Here is a 20,075-nt window from a genome sequence, read left to right on the forward strand (position 1 = left end):
GCGCTACCACCCACATGCCTATTTGATTCGCCAAGGCCATCATTTTCACATTAATACCCATTAAACAGGGATTGTATGCGGCAGTGCCGAACGGCTGCGTCGGCTTGGCCGCCTGCTTTCATTAAGTGCCAAATAAGAGACCATCTGTGGCTCGGGTGGCCCACCGAAGACATGCCGGTGTCCGGGTAAACTGAACCAGTTTGCCGTTTCGTGCCTCTTTCTGAGACAATATGAACCTTTGGTTTCTGGTTCTTATTGACGGCACATGAAAGCCGAGGTGGGAAGCAGCATTTCATTTTGGAATTTACAGCCACTGAAGCGGATCCGGGGAATTATTTGCTGTCTCTGTCGATTTGTCACACTTATTGTCATTTCCGTGCCTTTGTTTATTAAGAATGACTCAAACGATCGGCTAATTCCGATTAATGTTTACCGTTTTAGGCTTGAAAATGTGTGAAAATGGCCGTGTCCAGAAAAGGCCTCTAGCGATGTTTGTCGGCTTGTATCGCGAAAAATCTGTAGTTTTGCCAGCGTTAGGCTAGTTCCCGGAATAGTTGCATCAATGCACGATGTCACCGCTTCCTCCAGATCGTGAAAGGCTGCATGTGGATCTGGGCTGTGATTTGAAATGCCTCGTATGTGTTCCGGGTCAAAGCTTGTAAGTGTTTGTTGATTTAAGTGCATATACGCGTGTTTAAGTCGTGCTGCTTTATCCATCATCCTGATGCAAAATAGATGATTTTGCATGTGTCACATTGGAAGAGGCTTTGTTTAGCTAGTGCCCTGCACACGTGTTCTTGCTCTCCATAACCAACTTCTCGGCATGTGCACACAAAATCAAATTGAATTTTAATGCAGGAAAACAAACGCTCAGTGATGACATGATAAAAGTGAATATGTGATGTACCGTATTTTCCGCACTATTAGGCGCACCGGATTATAAGGCGCACCTTCAATGAACGACCCATTTTAAAACTTTGTCCATATATAAGGCGCACCGGATTATAAGGCACATAAAATAGAAGCTATACTGCAACAAACTGAGGTTGACTAGGGTTGCGGCATGCATGCACTAGCCAATAACCAACGAGCCCTCTGTAAACAATCGCGTTTCTCAAACGATCTCCTATAAAATGATTGGAACTGACTAAAGTTCGATCTAACACATTGGTACTGCTTACCTATGTTTCCCTTCCATATCGATCCGTAGATTTATTCAAAACATTAACGGAGCAGCCTATTTTGAAATGAAATAGCCTCGCGGGTACAACAGCTATTCGGTGACGCCCCCTGACTACAGTTGCCGTAATGTTGGGAAGCGATGCGACCTTGTAATTTACTAGTCGTACTAAAACATACTGAAATATTTGGCAGAGCACTGTGTACAACCAGTATGGATCAACAAATTCATCAATTGATCCATATTTAAGGCGCTCTGCATTATAAGGCGCACTGTGTTTTTTTGAGTAAAATGTAAGTTTTCAGGTGCGCCTAATAGTGCGGAAAATACGGTAGTCGTTTTCTTCCTCTTCTTTTAGCACTCTTATTGGAATCAGTGTCGCCTTTCGTGCGATGGTAGAGGATTATACTTCAAGAGTATTTGAGTCTAATTTTGTAGGAGTACAAGGACCTTTCATGTGCTGGCCTTGAAATTGGATCTTGGAGCGACGCTTTAACACTACTCTATGTCTGAAACAGTGTCAACATCCAAACACTTGGGATGTGTCCCGCAAAGGTCAAATTTGGCGGCCATCGCAACGGGACCTCCAGTGTGCCTTGACCACGCGTCGGTGTCCGAACTCACGCGGCCTTCGAATCTCAGTTTCCAAACTGTCCTTTGTTTCCATGGAGATGGGCCACGGGCAAAGGCTGGTTCGAAGCACACTTTCCTAGCCTGCGTTGCTCCTCTTGTTTCCACCTCACTCTTCTTCTACACTGACTCAATTGGCAAAGGCGAATAGCATGTCAATCCCTCACCTTCCTGACGCCGGGTGCCGATTCGTTGTCAAGTTAGTGATGCGTGTGCAAGAGCTCAAATGTACCGGTCCAAATTCACCACTGTGTATTTTGTCTGCGGACGCTATGTGAGAATGAGCCTTTGAAGGTTCCAGCCTGGACATAGCTATTGTTTTTGCTTGCGGTGGAAGAACGCTATCAGTTGGTGGAGCTTACGCACCATTAAGCTGCGTACGGGTATCAATTTTAAAAAAAATCAGACGCTTCTAAATACTACTCCACTCTAAAATACATTTATTTACTCCACTACAATATCCTAGTTTCGATGCGCTTTGGTAAGCTAAGGCTTCGGAAGAAGGCGTATATCACTTTGATTCACGGCCCTGGAAGGTCGGTCAGAGGAGGAGTGCTGAAATGAAATATTAAGAATGAGGAAGAGAAACGCGGTCAATATCCAGAGAAGAGGCTGAATTATTCAAGGCGGCCCTCTGACAAATCGTCCCACAATGCCTTGCAAGCGCAGAGACGACGAGGCGCTCACGTCACCGGCGTAGCCCTTGAAGATGCTGTTCAACCAACTTGCTTTGTTGGCTGGCAGTTTTCTATTTGCCCACTTTAGAGTCACGACGCCCCTTTGCCATCCAAGCCCATGAGCTGTTCAGCACAACAGCAGCTGACACTTCCAAGGCCACCTGGGTCAAGACGAGATGGAGAGAACAGTGGAAGTCAGCAGAACCATCTAGACTGCACCACTACATCAATGACCCCACAGACGTCTCTGACCAGGACTTGCCCCGGAAACAGTGGACAACCCTCAACCGCTTGAGGACGGGCGTTGGACGCTATGGAGCTGCAATGAAGAGGTGGGTACTCGCAGACAGTGCCTCCCGCGAGTGTGGGGACCCAGTCCAGACAGTACAGCACATCATCAGGAGTTGCCCCAAACACCGGCAACCGAATGGCGAACAAGGCCTGATTGATCTGGACGATGACATGTTGACCTGGCTCGCTTCAACGGAGCTGCAAGTCTGAGGTCATACAACAGAAGAAGAAGCCCCCGCGTTCAGGAACGGTACATGCTAACTTCACAGCATGACTATGACATTGTATTTACCGTTTTTTTCCATGTATAATGGGCAAAATTTAACTAATTTATTGTCCTAAAATCTGGGGTGCGCATTATACATGGATACATGTATTTATTTATTTTATTCCGGATATGATACGGAGGCCGCCATTACAGATGCGCTTTCTTCTCTGCTGTTCACTTCAAACACGCTCCATACGAACACAATGCTCTCGTATCAGACGCTTGCTTGATCACCTGCTCGTTTGCTGTCACAATGTACCCTACACAAATCCGAAACATTTCTTCGCTATCGAGTTTGCTACCGCACGAGCAGTGATACTGACCGGCAGAATAACATCCGGTTGTTCACAAAGATGATCTTTTTTCTGAAATTTTACGTTTACAGACTTAAGTAGGAGTAAATTTGGGTGCGTATTAGACATGGATACAGGCTTTTTTCCAGCATCAACATGCCATTTTTAGGGTGCGTATTATACATGGGGGCGCATTATACATGGAAAAAAACGGTAATGGTATTCTCTTGATTATTACGAGATAAGGTTAAAATATATATATATATATATATATATATATATATATATATATATATATATATATATATATATATATATATATATATATATATACACATAAGCGGCTCGGTGGAGCACTTGGGTAGCACGTCCGCCTCACAGTTAGGAGGGTGCGGGTTCGATTCCACCTCCGGCCCTCCCTGTGTGGAGTTTGCATGTTCTCCCCGGGCCCGCGTGGGTTTTCCCCGGGCACTCCGGTTTCCTCCCACATCACAAAAACATGCTTGGTAGGCCGATTGAGCACTCCAAATTGTCCCTAGGTGTGAGTGCGAGTGCAAATGGTTGTTTGTCTCTGTGTGCCCTGCGATTGGCTGGCAACCGGTTCAGGGTGTCCCCCGCCTACTGCCCGATGACGGCTGGGATAGGCTCCAGCACGCCCGCGACCCCAGTGGGGACTAAGTGGTATAGAAAATGGATGGATGGATATATATATATATATATATACATTAATTTATTGTGTTTACAATTATCTCCTTGTAATTATTCAAACTATTTAAAATCAGTATTAAATATGTGAAATTTTAAGTTGTAATAAAATCATACATTTACTTTTATTGTGAAGTTGTAAAGTTACTTTAATTATAATCATTTAAGCAAATACTTAAACACATTTCAGCAAATTTATTATGCATGAAAGTTTATTTTTAATTAAAAGTGCATTTAATGGAAAATATTTAATAATACAAGATATGTAATTAAAACTTACATTTTATTCCTCCATTTGATTAAAATGTCTGCAAAATGGTTGAACTAATGTGATTATTTTTATTTTATTACTAATGATAATCGTCAACTTTTTTATTAATTAAATTTAGTACATACAGCCATTCATCCATTTTCTGAACCACTTTGTCCCCACAGGGGTCGTGGGCGTGCTGGAACCTATCCTAGTCATCATCGGGCAGTAGGCGGGGGACACCCTGAACCGGTTGCCAGCCAATCGCAGGGCACGCAGAGACGAACAACCATCCGCACTCGCACCTAGGGACAATTTAGAGTCCTCAATCGGCGTACCAAGCATGTTTGGGGGATTTGGGAGGAAACCGGAGTGCCCGGAGAAAACCCACGCGGGCCCGGGGAGAACATGCAAACTCCGCACAGGGAGGGCCGGAGATGGAATCGAACCCGCACCCTCTTAACTGTGAGGCGGACGTGCTACCCAGTGCGCCACCGAGCCGCCTCGTACAAACATTGTAAATGTAAATTATATATTTAGTAATCAACTCTTTGTGCCCAATACTTTGTACAGCATCAAGTAACTACTAACTACGGTACTTAACATTAAGCTAACATTAGTATAACATCAGCTTACATGTAGCGTATCTGCATAGCACTGTTGGGGCCAAAAGTAGTTACCGGTAGAAGCGGCTTTTGACAGTGCACATAGTTCTGTAGTAATGGTATCATAGTCACTCGGATCGCTAAGGTACTGCTGGCATCATTAGGACTTGGGTCGACCTGCCGTCTGTGCGCAATGCCGCAGTAAACAGAGTAATTAGCTCAGAGACCAAAATGCTGACGCTGCATTTATGTAGACACACACTTAGCGGAAGAACCAAATGTTATTCCCGTGCAATGCCAATTCATTCCTGTCATCTGCACACTGGAGGATTTCCTTGTTACTTTAGGAATGTTTTGTCGTTGTTCTTGTGGAATTCCAGTAAACCTAAAAAAATGGGCATTTGATTGAGGGGTTCCAATTGATTGTCAGGTTTGGGGAATGTGTGGTTCCTTAAAGGTGGCAAAAATGGGTTGTCAGTATGGGTAGAAGGATGGTGGCCTCAAGGGACCAAATTCTGCACTCCATGAAGTTTAACTCATGTTCAAAATATTGTGGTTTTTTAATTTAATTTCAAGTTTGTCTTAAAACAGTTGTAAAAGAGGACAAGAAATTGTTCTTAAAATCGATCCCTGGCTGTCAAAAGTCATAAATGAATGCAAAATAAATTCTGATTCGATTTGACAGAGTAAAGTTCAAGATAATTTGAAAGCAAAAAAAATGTTTGCCGAGAGCTAAACTCGTCACAGCTCATTAAAAAAGGTGTTTGCGGAAGAACTGATCATAGTGAAAAGAACCTGAGGCGTTCTTAATGAACTGAGCCGTTGGCCAGGACTGTCGCGAGGTGGGTGTGGCGCCCACCGCCGTCGATGAATCCCAGCGGGAGCGTTTTTCTCGAGCGTGTGAGCCGGTCGGCCTGTGATGGCGGCGGCGGCTCACTCTCTTGCTCTGCTCTGTGAGCTATTTTTAGCTTCAAAGATGGTTGCCAGCTTCTCTGTGGGAGGCGGCTTGTTTTTCCCGGCCGACAGCAGCGGCGGCGGGAACACAACAACAAAGACGCGGTATGGCGCGCGACTTTATTTTGGAATAGCACCGTTACACAGATGACTGTTTGTTTTTGTTGTCAGGAAGGCCAAGTATTTGAACTCTATTTCAAAATGTGCACACAGCAACAACCTTCATGAAGACCAAGTGACTTGAAAACGTGAGAGCAGTGTCTGTCATTTCAAAAGAATAAATATCAATCAAAGCAAGCTTAATAAACCGAGCTTGTGTTAGGACGGCTGGAAATGGCTAAAATGACTCAACAGTTTGGAAGAAAAATTGCAGATTTCTTGTCCTTCTGAAAATCTTTGGACCGTATTTTCCGCACTATTAGGCGCACCGGATTATAAGGCGCACCTTCAATGAACGGCCCATTTTAAAACTTTGTCCATATATAAGGCGCACCGGATTATAAGGCGCATAAAATAGAAGCTATACTGCAACAAACTGAGGTTGACTAGGGTTGCGGTATGCATCCACTAGCCAATAACCAACAAGCCCTCTGTAAACAATCGCGTTTCTCAAACGATCTCCTATGAAATGATCGGAACTGACTAAAGTTCGATCTAACGCATTGGTACTACTTACCTATGTTTCCCTTCCATATCGATCCGTAGATTTACTCAAAACATTAACGGAGCAGCCTATTTTGACATGAAATAGCCTGGTGCGTATAGCAGCTATCGTTATAGCATTAGCCATCCGCAAATTCCCATGAGCCTCAGCTCGCAATCTCCCATGAGCCTCAGCAAAGTGTAAACAATCGCGTTTCTCAAACGATCTATAAAATGATCGGAACTGACTAAAGTTCGATTTAACGCATTGGTACTACTTACCTATGTTTCCCTTCCATATCGATCCGTAGATTTACTCGAAACATTAACAGAGCAGCCTATTTTGACATGAAATAGCCTCGCGGGTACAACAGCTATTCGGTGACGCCCCCTGACTACAGTTGCCGTAATGTTGGGAAGCGATGCGACCTTGTAATTTACTAGTCGTACTAAAACGTACTGAAACATTTTGGCAGAGCACTGTGTACAACCAGTATGGATCAACAAATTCATCAATTGATCCATATATAAGGCGCTCTGCATTATAAGGCGCTGTGTTTTTTTTTAGTAAAATGTAAGTTTTTAGGTGCGCCTAATAGTGCTGAAAATACGGTAATTAAATTAATTACATTACAGAAAATCAATCCTCCCAAATGTCATGTTGCTGAGTGGAGGTGGCTTTTCTAAAATTCATAGAAAGTTGATTTCAGAAAGGGATTAGTCACTTAACCGACGTGAAACCAAAATGGCTGACTTTCTGTGTGTTCTCAGGCACGACTTCTTGAGACTCATTTGTGGGTCTCCTCGTGACAGAAGTGTCTTTTCATGCACAGCTTCAGTAACTTTATTTCTAGCCAGTTAGCACAACAGCACCCCCTGTGGCGTGGTCTTTCCAGAACATGTGAGCCATCACGTGTGTGGTACACGTGGGTACATGCCTATATCTTGAAAGTGGAAGGCACGAGAGTCTGATATGATGTAATAAGTGATGGTGGGAGTGCGAATAACGGCGAGAAGGAGGCGGGACGAGGAAATGTGTCCACTGTGCGAGATGGAGAAAAAGCAGCCTCTCATCCATCTGTGTCCCCCCTCACACGCACTCACCAGCTCCCCTCAATGCCCCCCCAACAATTCTCCCTCCTCTGTGCCCATTCACTTCATTTACATTTACATTACACTGTGTCCGACTTGATTTGGCAGCGAGGTGATGGATGATGAAGAAGAGCTGCCACCGCTGCCGCCGCCGCCATGTGCTCAGGGCGTTGGCCGCGTAAACTCTTGGCGGCATGTCTGGCGGCCCTTGACCTAAGGGAGCTAAGGCCGCTTAGAGGCTACCGCTTAGCATGATTGTTCCCAATTGATTGGGAAGTGAAATGTAAAAATTGAGAATGGAGACAGCATCCCAGAAACAGGCTTATTATCTGCATGTACGCAACCACAAAATCTGGACCAAAGTGTTACCCATAATTGAACCGGTGCCCCTAATTTTAGCTTTGCACGAACATAAACCTAAACTCGCAAGTGTAACTTTAACCATCCAGCAATCCAAACCTTTATCCTCAAGAGCATCTTGGAACCTTAAGCATAACATGCCTGATGATTCCATTGCCTGATCCTAACCCGAAGCGCTCGCACACCCAAACCATCCCCCTACCCAACCCCTTTATCGTGACTACCCCAGTCAACACCCTTAATTCCAACCCTAACCGCTACCCATACGGATAACCACAGGGAGGAGAATCTTCCGCGGATCCATCGGGAGTATCCTTTTCGTGAATCGTGTAAATCCGTTGAGAAAACAGTTTTTATATGGGGGGGGGCAGCTGGCAGCAGTATTGCGACAACAGCCGCCTTTTTTTCGGCAGCATTTTGGCGCTACTTTCGTCACATCCTTTGCCTACTCATTTGCCTAATTAGCAAAAGTTTTAGCCAGCATGGCGAAGGTTTTAGAGGAAAAAAACGAGGATCGTGCCAGGGAAATAGAGAAGTCGAACGGGATCAGGAACTGCTTCAAATGGGCATGGCTCGAGAGCAGCGTCATCTTACAACTCGGAACACAAAGACACTCTTAAAGCAACGCGACAGTGCGCTGCGGTTGCGCGATCGGACTAAGTTAGGATCCCTGCGCACTGAGGTCCACTTGAATTTTGGAAAGTACATAAGGAGTTTAAAAATATTTCCTAAATTTCAGCGACGGCTTTGTCACAATAATGCAGGGGTGTCAAACTCATTTTTGTTCGCGGGCCGCATTGTAGTCCTAGCTTCTTTCGGAGGGCCATTATGACTGTCAACCCAAATAAATGTAGGAGGACCTCATATTATATACAATAAAAATTACAAAACAAACTGACAAATAACTCGTTTTCAAATCAGACGAGTAAAAACTGGTCAAATATTTAAAAAAATATATATATTATTAAAAGTGAAGACAATTTGCGATTCTAGTAATGACACATGAATTTGATGCACAATTTGTCTTCACGGGCCACATAAAATGATGTGGCGGGCCGTATCTGGCCCCCGGGCCTTGAGTTTGACACGTGTGCAATAATGCAACCAGCACAGTGCTGTTGGGCGGTCGACGACGCGCTACGGTTGCGCGTTCGGCGGTGCGCTGCAGTTGCGCGATCGGACAAAAATGTGCAAATGAAAAAATGCTTAAAAAAGTCTTGGAACGGATTACATTTTTTTCCATTATTCGTAATGGGTAAAATAGATTCGGAATTCGTCCGATTCGGTTCTCAAACCGCCTTCTGGAACAGATTGTGGTCGAAAACGGAGGCTTGACTGTATTATATTCACCTTGGTAGCCCACCAAGCAGGAATATTTTTTAACAAAACTGTTGAAATTGAGTGATGAAATTAATGGTTTTGGGGTTGCTATACTGCGAAAATCCAGGAGTTTCCAGGGAGCTTTGCCCCCTGAGCCCCCTCCAGGGGATTGCCCCTGGCCCCCTGCGGCCCCCAATGGCCCCCAACAGGGACCTGTGGACCCTGCAGTCCCCAATGGGGGCCTGTGGCCCCTGGCCCACTGCGGCAAGTGGGAGGGGGCATAGTCCCCCTCAATGAGGGGCCTTCGGCCCCCTCAGTGGGGCATGCGGCCTCCAGACCCCGGCTACTTTTCAGTGTTTTTTTCATTTGCCGTTCTCATCCCTGTAAGCATATCCCTTAAGGCCTAATCCTATCCCAAACCTGAACCCTCCTAACCCGAACTTCTAAATCCTCAGTGACGTTGCTGCAATAGAACTCTACTCTAATTTAATCTGAGTGAGGATTACGGATGAGCTCTCTGTTGTCATCACGCCGTTGCCGACTCAAAGTCCTTTTTCTGTGATGATGAGGTGAACGCTCCGCCGCCGCGCTGTTGCATCTGCGAAGCGTCACATTATCCCATTGTCGTTAATGATGCAAAATAAAACGCGCCCTCGCCAACATGTGTCCGTTCGTCGTCTCGGCAAGGAACCTCATGCCCGAGCAGCCCACGCACGACCTACTTCCAGTGAATTGTCAACATGCCGGAAGGAACGATGATTTAATTACGGAAGCTTGTACGCCGTCAAGCGACTCTGAAGCAAAGGCGAGACGGTGGCATCTTTCCAGCTAATTCCGCTTCCCGGTGTTTGCTCGGAATCATCAGGTGGCATCGTGGTCGCCTGTTCCCACTTAAACGCACTCCCTCGGCGCATTTCATTTAATCTCTTTTTACTTGTTTTAATTGTGTTTGTGTCCAAATTTTGTTTTCAAACGACACACTGGCTAGCAGAAAGGTAGGAGATAGCATAGAAGAAAGATTGTTGATAGTCAAGATGGCGGATTACAAGTGTAGATAAGCGCACAGCTGACAGATAGGTCAGTTACAACCCAGTGGTGAACATTAAAGACTGACCACTAAGGTTTGAAAATCAATTAATTTTACTGATCATGAGTCGTTGAATTATGGGCCGTTATCATTCAAAAGGTAATACCGTAATTTTCGGACTATAAAGGCTTTGCAACTGACGTCATCAGCCACGCCCATTACCTTGGCGGTCATCTTGCCGGTCACCAGTTCAGTGCCGGTCAACGACTCACACACGCTTTCTTGTTACATCTGCTGCTATTTGAGCTTGAAAATGCCGGAAACCTGCTGTGCTGTTGGATGTAGCAATAGACGAGGCGATAAACCAAATCTTAGCTTCTATAGATTTCCGGCAAACATCAAAAAACGCGATAAATGGATTGCGGCGATTCGTCGTGAACAATGGAAACCTAGAAATTGTTGCATAAGCTCTATACTGAATCGTTGGAAAGTATGTAATGTTTTATTGTAGGAATTAATTTCTTTGATTTCAATATGAAGCTCGTGGAAACAGTTTTTTACAAAGCAATTTTTGATATTGTTTGGTCAATAAATTTTCACGCTAATCTTTTATTACAAAAAGCCTCCTGTTCAAAAATGCTTAATTAAAAAACTGTTTCACTAAGTCTATTGTGGTTTTTTGAAATTATGTAATGCAAAAAAAATTGTAAAATTTCAATATGAAGTTTGTAAAACAGTGTTTAATTAAAAGCCTTTTTGAAGAAGAGGCCTTTTGTAATAAAAAAAGCTTAACAATGTGAGTTTTCATTAGAATCACTTCAGTAGTTTTTTCACAATCACACTGTTACTGCCACGCGGATTTGTAAACAGACAGTAGGCGTGTGCCCTCCTCTCCTGGCTCTTCTGTGTGTGCTTTTTTCTTACCTTGGTCATGAGAAGAAATCGATTCTTGTTTAGAATCTGCCATATCAGCCCATCATGCACAAAACCTGCTGTAAAATACTTGTAGGCATCCAGACTCTTGTATGCCTTAAGGTCCTTTCCAGTGTACGGAGATGGTGAATCGACGAGGTAATTATAAATATCTGGATATGAGAGATCAGGCAGGTCGGCTGTTGCGGTGAAAATGTAGCGCAGAAATCAAACTGAATCTGTACGAACACGTAGGAACGAGCTGACCGGTTGACCGCCAAGATGGCGGCATAACACAAAATCACGTGATAAAATCACGTGACTGCAAAGCCTCTATAAGTCACTCCGGAGTACAAGTCGCATTAGCCATAAAATGCCAAGAAATGTGAAAAAAAACATATAAGTCGCTCCGGAGTATAACGGATATGACGTCACCAAGTTGATTCCGTTTTGTACAAATCAGCTTCCAAACATTTACTTAAAAGACCAATTGATCATAGCCGTTACAAAAATCACTTAACAGGAAACTGACTTCCCTGGCAAAATGCACTTGCCCGCCATGACGGGAAACTAATGTAAACGAACCAAAATAATTGCCCAGTAATTTATCAAAATCGGGGACAAAAACTGCTTATCACAGATACAGACCTGTCTCAGAACGGCAATGTTTTGTCTCTGGGATCTCTTTTCATGACGCTGCTTCCTTTTCACATCTGTTTTCCTCTGTTTATGGCCAAAAATTGTTCGCACTGCCCAGGGATGCAGACGTTTTTTCTCTTTCAAACCAAGGGCAATTTGATCAATCAATCAAATCGGCTGCGAAGCAATTCTCTTCAAAATGTTCCTCACAAACCACGGAATTATTGCCAAAAGGGAAAGTTTTCATCGTGTGACCTGTTCCTAGATTGTGCAACAATTGTTTACAGATCCTTATACGATCATAATTGCTTGGCATTGACACACGGAAGAAGTGTTTGTCTTTGTTTTTCGGTTTGTTATTATAACATCCGAATGCTTTACGCTGCGCCATGTTGCGTGATCCACAATACTACTGACACTCACTGAATCCGTGCTCCGTGACCCAGCCCAGATTCTCCCGGGGTTCATTGCGTCACACCTCTCTGGCCTCCACCAATGCTGGGGACGAGATTGGAGCCAGCCAAAATACTATCAACTTGCTGATGTCACTCACGCAGCTGCCTGATCCGGGCCAGAAACTAAGCAACATGGATGCTCCCAGTATTTCCATGTCACACTTACTAAAAGCCATTTAATTCCTACATGAGTTGCTTTTTTTTTAATAAACTTCAGGGATTTGATTAAGCCATATTCGTAGAATAGAAAAAAAGTTAATATTGCTTATGACTACAGGTACCCTTTAAGAAAACGTTTTTGCTGTTTTCTTTCACATGATCTTTGAAATACTGTCTTTCATTGGTAAAAAAAGAAAGAAAATTTATGTGATTTTTTTCCCTCACAATTTAAAAAGATATCTTTTACTATTAGAATGAAACACACAAGCGAGTTGCTACAGATACGGCAATACATTCCCCAGCCTAGCCTACTCTATTAACTCAGTTTATTATTTATATTATTTATTTATACATTACCTACTCACTTATTTATGCAGTTTATGGTGTAAAATAATGAAAAAATGCTTTAAAAAAGCGTTTTTTGGCTTGGAAGGGATTACATTTTTTTCCATTTTTTATAATAGGAAAACATGATTCGGAATTCAAACGATTCACTTCTCGAACAGCGTTCTGGAACGGATTGTGGTCGAAAACTGAGGCTCCACTGTAATGTATTTCACACTTTTAATGTCAACATGTGTTTGCCATTGTTTCCCAAATGACGTTTCATGATTCAAAACATATTTTCTTCAGCTGCTAATTGCAATTTTAGATTTGTACGTATAATTTTCCTCCTAGGGTGGCACAATGCCGCACTGGTTAGCGTATGCACCTCACAGTTCAGACATTGCGGGTTCGATCCCACCTCCGCTCCTGCCTGTGTGGGTTTTCCCCGGGAACTCCGGTTTCCTCCCGCATCCCGAAAACATGCATGGTAGACTGATTGAGCACTCCAAATTGCCCATAGGTGTGTGAGTGCATGTGCGAATGGTTGGTTGTTTCTGTGTGCCCTGCGATTGGCTGGCAACCAGTTCAAGGTGTCCCCCGCCTACTGCCCGATGACTGCTGGGATAGGCTCCAGAACGCCCGTGACCCCCGTGGGGACATGTGGTATAGAGCAGTGGTCCCCAACCTTTTTTGCGCCACGGAACGGTTACATGTCAGAAATATTTTCGCAGACCGGCATTTATATAAATAAATAATACATTTATATAAATAAATAATACATTTATAATAAATATATAAATACGATGAAATAAAATGATACGACTGACATAAAAACAAGTACAAATGACAAAAATAAAACTCACCATTACGTTGAATTAGTGGGAGCACTGAGTTTGTTTCTCAGAAACGAGCCGGTCCCATCTAGACGTAATCGGAGACAATGACACCCGAAGTGATTAAGGTTTGTCTTTTATTGCAGGATGCTTGGTCTCCATGTGTTGAAGCAGTTTTGAATGCTTCATTGCCTGGTTAGTTAGCCTGTCGCCACATATTAGCTTTGCGGGCTCGACTGGGGAAACATGTCACGTGACTGGGACGAGTGTCTTGACCTGAATTAATTGATCGTCGCTAAAAAAAAAAAATTCTGTGCTGCTTGGCGGCCCGGTACCAAGTGGCCCGGTGGTTGGGGACCACTGGTATGGATGGATGGATGGATGGATGGATGGATGGATGGATGGATGGATGGATGGATGGATGGATGGATGGATGGATGGATGGATGGATGGATGGATGGATGGATGGATGGATGGATGGATAATTTTCCTCATATTGCTTTTTGTTTCTTTTCCCATAAAAACTCATGCACATCTTTATTGTTATGGCCTAAAATTTTCAATCAATATTTTTGGGAGAAAATAGTTTCAAGCATCGCTGTTGTAGGATAGGAGACGTTTAAAAACCAAGGTGGAATAAAAAAAATTACATGCACCACCAAGGTGGAATAAAAAAAAATTACATGCACCTTTATGGTTATAAATCAAATTATATGAAAAAGACAGATATTCTCCAGGTTACTAGCTCATTGTTTGCATATGTCTTCTCAATAAGTAGCGACTAACTCGCTTGCAGATTCTTTGTCGGTTTATTAACCTGTTTTTAAATGACACCTAACATAGTTTGTAGATGACCATCCATTGCTAATTGATAGCTAGCAAATAGCATCTTTACATATTGCATTGCATGCTACCTGATCAGAAGCATATATCTTGACGAGATGACGAACATTCAGTGTGTGGATATTGAGTGTTTAATTTGCAGGTGGCTCATCGATAACTATCATTAACACAACTGGATTGACAGCCGCCCCACTGTCCACAACCAACCACACATCCCATAATCATCCTCCACCTTCCCCCGCACCTGTTGCCACCATCAGGGTGTGACTTAGCATCCCGCCTCCATCCTCCTAGAACGTGTGGGTGGATGGAGTGATGGATAGATGGACGGATGGATGGGTAGAGTAATAGCCGGATGGTCAGGCCCGGGGCTCTCTCCCTCGCTCATCTTAGGCGAGCTAATGGCCTGAAACCTGAGTCTGTGTTAGCCTCCACTTCCTCTTGCACAGGAAGCCCAAAAACCTGATCCTCCTCCGAAGCCAGAAGGATGAGAAGACATCTTGTCTTTCTCTCTCGCTTTGATGTGATGTGTTGGATGGAAAAAAATACGAATAGTTTCAGATAAACTTTACGCACTCACACAGTTAGACATATGGGAGATATGACTAACTTTCAGCTAACTAGACCTTGCTAGCAGATAGCTCGCCAATAACTGATAATAGATATTTCAGCTATGGGACAGAGTTAGGAGATAACCATCAGATAATAAACGAATCACCAAAATGTCGTTATTGAATAGCTCATAGACACAGTAGATTGTGGTTATCTATGTTCTATAACGAGCAACAATTAACAAGCAAGTATATTGTAGTTAACGCGGACAAAGCTAGCTTGTAGATAGAGTAACTCGCATGTAGATATCAGATAACTAGCAGTCTATATTTCACCGCCTTATTTCACTGAATGATCGTCAAAATATAAGGAAGAGCACAAGTAGAGCAATAAACATATCTGTCAATCCAAAGTCACCATTATTATCTTGTGATTGGTTGGTGTACCCAGTGAAGTCTTATGTTGTGTTAATCTGCCTTTGCGTCAAAGTGTTTCAACGTGCTTGATGAGCAGCATGTGTTGGGCAGCAGATTGTTTGCGACATGGGAGAACGAGGATGGATGCTGCCTCGTCCACGGCAACGCTAATGCGTCACATGAAGCCTAGTGGCGTGTGTGTGTGTGTGTGTGTGTGTGTGTGTGTGTGCGTGCGTGCGTGCGTGCGTGTGTGTGTGTGTGTGCGTGCGTGCGTGTGTGTGTGCGTGCGTGTGTGTGTCTTTAGCATGTCACTACTGAGAGGCACACACACGCAGTGTTGATATGCCCTCAGAGTCATGTGAATAGGACATAAGAGGCTTAACCAGCGCAGCCACTTGCCTCGGCCAAGCCCACCCAGACGCACTACGCATCTGTTCTGCGCCCTCCCTCACTCGCTCCCTGCTCTGTGTGCTCTCTTTTTTACCCATCTGCACTCAACTCATTCACAATTAATGAAACCTAATTTATATATATGTAACTATTGGTCAAGCCACAAATTCCAATGCACACAGAACTTTATGTTTAAGTGCCTTTATGATTTCCACCTACCGGCTGGTGTGTTTATATGTTCCTAGAGTTCCTAGAAAAGTTGAAAAATAAAATTCAGTTTTCTAAAAATGCATTCTTCGTTCAGGGCCCGTCGCCATGGAAACAAAGGCCAGAGTCAAGGCCAGAACAAAAGGCCACTTGTGTTTGGCGTGAATTTGGATACCGTGTGTGGTTGGGTCATGTGACATCATGCAGCCAAAAAGCAGCCTTTGGAAGACACAGCCTGTGAATTTGGGCACAGCTTGTATCTCAACAATTCCTTCAGTTTACAGACACACACACACGCACATTGAGCCAAGTCACCTCCAAATCCAAATGTTCCGCTCAGCCTGGGATACTGACACCCTCCCCCCTAAAGTCCTTCTTCCTTCCCTTCTCCCTCCTTGGTCGCTGGCGACGGGATTTAGTTTTGTTTCTCAGGGGAATGGCGGATAAAAAGCCTCTATCCTCTTTAATTGGTTGCACCTGTGATGGGATTCCGGCTCCCCAAGTGAAATGATGCCACGCATATACAAACAAGGGAGAAAAGTTGTACATTTTTAAGATTTGAGTCATAATATTTCAAAAATAAAGTTGCATACTTGAACAATCAAATAAATTATTTGAGGGCAGAAAATAGCTGTAAAAAATAAAAAAAATGGGCTTAAAAAGAAAGGATGGAATTTTTTCTTCATTTAAAAAGGGGACTTGTTTTATTTTTAATACGGTTAATTGAAAAAAATAATTAATCAAATTAATTGATTCTCAAAGTAATCTTTAGTTTCAGATCGAGATTATAGTCAAAATTGCACAAGATTGAAGTCCAGTAGTATGTTTTGGATTTTCAAAAAAGTATTACACTCCTCCCATAAAAAAGTTGCATCTACAAAAAAAAAAATGTTACACGTTTATTACGGGAGACTCACCAAAAAGCTAGAAGCCTTAAAGAGGAAGTCTGCCATTTTCTTTTGAAGCAGCCATCCTAGGCTCATGACGGCCATTTTTTGCTGTTCTTCAAATTGTGAGGTTTTGGTCAATTTGGTGGTGGTTTGCATGGGCTAGCTTGTGATGCGCTGCTTTAGCAAGGAAGCAGCGTAAAAGTGGCCAATGTTTGCAATGGCTTTTATTTAGCCCAACGGCGACGCTCTGCTGCAGATGTCCGCTCGGGTCGGGGCCCGTCCACACGGACCGCCTCCACGGCCAACTGAGAGCCCCCCACACCCCTCATTGGCAGGACCACCATGGCACGGCGCTCTTGGCGGCAAGCAAAACAATGTTCCAACCGTCCATCTGCTTTGACGACCGATCGTTTGTCACCATCTGTACGCCTTAAAAAGAAATCAGCGCTATGCTCGCTCGACTTTCACTATATGAGATTCGCTTCCATCATCATGATACAAATGCTTCACAAATTGCAAAAGCAGTCACCAAATGTCGGACTTGATAGGCAAGCAGTGGCAGCGTGTGTGCGTTCAGTGGCAAACGTAGATAGATGAGCAGGAAAGATGATAAGAATATGAAGAACAACATTGCTATTATTGTTGTTACTAGTCATAATTATAATGACATTTCATCATTATTGTCAAGAAGCATTTTCATCTCCTTAAGCACGGGAGAGCTCCCAGCAGCACCACGGCCAGCTCCGTTGTTCTGGGAAAAGGAATACTGCATGCTGCTGCAGCTGCTACAGCTGCTGCTGTAAAATCGTCACCGGTTTAAGCTGCAAACAAACGCTGAGCCAATGCCATCGCTTGGCGGCCATCTTCTTTGTTTATGCGACACGTGCCCCACCTCCCCATCAATTATTCAGACGAGGGTATAGATACCACATTTGCGATTTAAGAGCAAGAGTACATGCTGCTAGCAGGTCGGTCGTTACACGCCTGTATTCTTTTGTTGTTGGCTTATTTAAGAGGCGTGATGTCACGAACTCCTTCAAGTTGTTGAATTTCTTTTTTTTTTTTACATTGTCTTTATCTTTTCAACAGCATCTAGAGGTCAAAGTTCACAGCCTCCCTCTTCTCATTATCAATCAGCACACTAAGCTGGCCGCTAAGCCTTCGCCTCGCGGGCTTAACGACTACAATATGTTAGCGCAACGGTAACGTAGCGTACTCACGACTAATTGTCCGACTCGCTTTCCGATTGCATATCAGCAGCCTTCAGCAGGGCACACGCGTCTTCTTGATTTTGAAGGACCCGAGATACTTGTAGAGGTTCAAAGTCTGCCTTGCGTGTTCATTATAACATGTTGTCAAGATGGACGGCTGTTGCTGAAGATTCCATCTGAATATTTATGTTGTTCTTATTTTTGCATTCAGCGCTCTAGCACTTATCAAGCTCTTCAAATTGAGCAGCAAGATGTCTTGCTGTAGGAAAAGTGTGCTTGTGATTTTCCGTGAAGTGGAGGGTGGCTGTCCTTCCTGGGGGCGTGCGGTCCTGTTTTATTTACTAACGAGCACCCGGCGTCTCAACATCTGTTTTCTGTCCCTTGGCGTGACGCGCTTTGGGACGGTTGACGCCAACGAAGGCTCCTCCACCCAAGTGCTGACGGCGCAGTGTGCCGTGTAGCGCTCCTTGTGCGGCAGCGCAGCTCTTGTGGTGCTCTGCATGCGCGTCCTCCAGCTGCTTCAACAGCCCAACTCTTTACGGGAGGGACGACCGGGCGTGCCAGCTGGATCCAGCGCGCTCGTTGCTTCACTGCCCACACTTGACACTCAAATAGAAAATCAAATGTCTTTTTTTGGCCATCCTGTTTTTTTTTTATGTGGGCAGCCATGAATAGGGCCACTTGTAAGTCAAGGTGCAGCGGCATTTCCTCTCGCATAAGCGGTTGTGAGTGCGGATGCCGACTTACTGCCTTGCGTTTTCCTGTTTTCCCTGCGCCCCGCTTCTCTCATCCTCAACGTGCTCATCCATCTCACGAACGGCGGCCACGGGGCCATAACACCGACGCCACGGAAGTGGCACGGGGGGGGCATTTGTCAAGTCCGTGCGGGTCCGGGCGGAGCCCATCTGCCCTTTAACGAGTGTCGTTAAGGAAAATGGAGTTTTCTTTCGCCCGTCAAGTGGGAAATTAAACAACCGAGTCCATCTTTTTTTATTGGACAATATCTGGAACAATATGCCCACGAGCGACCCATGCTGCACTTGTGCGCCACTGTGACATCAGGTCATTGGGCCGACCCGAGTTGCACATCGAAAGAAACCCAGTGGCCCAAGCGCTCAATAGCTTCGCTCTTGTTTTCCTTGCCAGTGCAAAGGCGGGATCTTCAGGAAGACATGGCGCACAATGTGTGTTGCGTGTGCCTGTGTGTCATCTGACCCACTTTTCGGGTTGTTGCCGTTATTCTTATCACAAGTGTGTTGCCGTTTCAGCACTTTTATATTTATTCCTAACATCAACAATTTCACCTGCTCAGGTCAACAATGTGTCACGTGTGGATGTTTGTGAGAGTGTGCCTCACTGTTGGCTGGCAACTAGTTGAGGGTGTTCCCATCTGCTGGCAGAAGTCAGCTGGGATTCCAGCACACCCTCATGAAAATAAAACAAAGGGATGGATGGATGTTGTGCCTTTCCAGGCACGACTTTTCTGCACGTATTCCTCGCTATTATTCCTCATTAAAATACACATTGGAATTTAATAGATTGTATATACCGTATTTTTCGGACTAAAAGTCGCTCCGGAATATACGTCACTTCAGCCATAAAATGCACAATAAAGTGAAAAAAAAGAGATAAAAGTCGCTCCGGAGTACAAGTCGCATTTATTTAATTTATCGAAATTTATTCGACAAAATCCAACACCAAGAACAAACATGAATGAGCAACAACAGGCTAAACGATACGGTATGCTAACGTGACATAAACACAAACGAGAAGCTGAGAATGGGCCTCATGTAACAATAACAGTTATTCAAATAACTATATCATAAATAACACCTTTATCAAACCATCTGTGTCACTCCAAATCATTAAAGCCATCGATCGAGTTTGACCTCCTTTATGTAAACAAGTCCGACGTCAGCGGCACGTTGCAGTTAAAAATTTTCTACA

At 44.1% G+C, this 20,075-nt stretch overlaps 1 protein-coding gene and 1 long non-coding RNA gene across 11 annotated transcripts in view; one reads left to right on the forward strand and one right to left on the reverse strand.

Annotated features, from left to right (window-relative positions):
• Window positions 1-20,075, forward strand: part of LOC133158450 (pro-neuregulin-3, membrane-bound isoform) — a 153,463-nt gene that overhangs the window by 6,085 nt on the left and 127,303 nt on the right. The gene's annotated exons all lie outside the window — the stretch shown is intronic.
• LOC133158453 (uncharacterized) lies at window positions 2,240-5,835 on the reverse strand. Its single transcript, XR_009715218.1, has 3 exons — window positions 5,695-5,835; window positions 2,740-2,984; window positions 2,240-2,648 (listed from the first exon to the last, which is right to left on the reverse strand). It is a non-coding gene; the product is annotated as an uncharacterized LOC133158453 (long non-coding RNA).

This window comes from Syngnathus typhle, linkage group LG8, assembly GCF_033458585.1.
Source record: "Syngnathus typhle isolate RoL2023-S1 ecotype Sweden linkage group LG8, RoL_Styp_1.0, whole genome shotgun sequence".
Lineage (NCBI taxonomy): Eukaryota > Metazoa > Chordata > Actinopteri > Syngnathiformes > Syngnathidae > Syngnathus > Syngnathus typhle.